The sequence below is a fragment of the Mus pahari genome, unplaced genomic scaffold (genome assembly GCF_900095145.1).
Source record: "Mus pahari unplaced genomic scaffold, PAHARI_EIJ_v1.1 scaffold_15806_1, whole genome shotgun sequence".
NCBI classification, from domain to species: Eukaryota; Metazoa; Chordata; class Mammalia; order Rodentia; family Muridae; genus Mus; species Mus pahari.
The window spans coordinates 1,287-3,178 of record NW_018392754.1 but is presented as its reverse complement, the minus strand read 5'-3'; positions in this window follow the sequence as shown (position 1 = coordinate 3,178).

Sequence of the window (1,892 nt, the reverse complement as noted above, 5' to 3'; positions counted from 1 at the left end):
AGTTCCATATATTTATAGATCAGATAGTTCAAATTTTTTTATCATTGAGCAATATTCACTTTTCTATATGTACAAATTTGTCCTTCTTTATTTATGTTTTATTAGAAATTTGGGATGATTCCTTCCTCTATATTCTGTTAAATATTATGAATATCTTTCTGTGGATAAATGTGAATGTCTGAGCATCTCTACAATAAGATGTAGAGTCATTTGATTAGATTTGTGAGAGAGTTCTTGATGGGTAACAACATAATATTTTTATTTATATATTTTTTGGCCAATTTTCATAGGAATGTTATCATCCCAGGTAAGGGTGGTTAAAAGCCATGTTTAGAGAAGATACAGGGCCTAGCAGACCTCAGTTGTATTGCTAATGATCATGCTGTCAAACTGCATTATAAATATTTATGTTCATACCCAGTATATTGTCTGAGCCTTGATCCCAGAGGCTCATTGTGCTCTCTGTAATGACTGATGCAGACATTCATGAGTNGTTATAGTGTTGAGAAAGATTGTCAGAGTATTCAGCAACAGGTGATTCGATGATACCAGNCTCTCACCCAAGAATCAAAGACCTTCATAAAACATGAAAAAAGAATGTAAGATTCAGAGGATGGGGTTAAAGGACATGAAATTTTATCTCCAGGAATTTAACTGTTCTCAGAGCACACATGAACTATCAGTACCTAGATTTACCAGCACAGATGCACAGAAATCACACCATTTGAAAATTACCACTTGAGAGACCATGAAATGACTGAGTAATTAGACCTGCCTACTGGCAAACTTAGCAACATCAGTTAAATCCCTTAGAATTGAAGTACATAAGTCATTCTCTGAGGTAAATCTGTCCCATTTGGTTCAGGTGTATTCTGCTATCACCACTAAGAATAATGTAACAATTAAAAAATTACAATGAGGAAGGGAGGTACTCTTGAGGAACCACAGCAAGCTGGGGTTCTCTTGGCATTTGATGACTGGTGGGCAAAATAACATTTCCTTGTTTTGGGGAAGATTTCTGGAGGTTCACTCTTTACTAATGATGACTGTATCTATGTGTGTACAGTTAGTACTAATTAACCTCACTGTGTCACTTTTTAATGAAACAGAAGAGGTCAGGATGTTAGGAAAGAGACTTACTGGAAAGTTCCAAGTGGAACACAGGGGCCTAGTGGTGGTAGATTGTGGTGAGAGTTCAGAAAGTGTTGGCTGAGCATATTTCACATGTGATTGACAATTTCAAAGAGTAAAACTCCCTATGAAATCTAGAAATAACAATGTTACAAGTGTATAGAATATTCATAGAGTTATATTTTGTACATTGTGCATATTTTTCCTGTAACATCTTGTTCCTCCTATTTTCCTGTATTTCTACTAGACAATGGGAACATCTTTTTGTATTTACATATATACATAGATGTCTATAACAATGAAAAATATAAAAGCATATATATATATATATATATATATATATATATATATATAATTCCTGCATTAGTGGTAAAATCTTTGGAGACACATTTATAGTTTATATGTATAGTTTAGTTAATCATGATAGTGGTGTAATATTAATTGATGTGCAAATATTTTAACCATATGTACTTTTAGTCATTTTAGTGAATTTTGAAATATATAATCTGTGTGAAAGGAAATATTACTTGAGCATATCTGAAAGTTCTAATTCTCTAAAGTTAGCCATTTTTGGAATTTACCATCAAAATTATCCTCATCCTCATCATATAATGACCATCATCATCATCATCATCATCATCATCATCATCATCATCATCATCACAAAGCACCATCTGTAAGTCCATGTGTTAACATTGTCCCAAAGAGAAGCAACAGACTCAGGCCAAAAAGTTATTGAGAGCTGAGTCCCTGAAGTTACA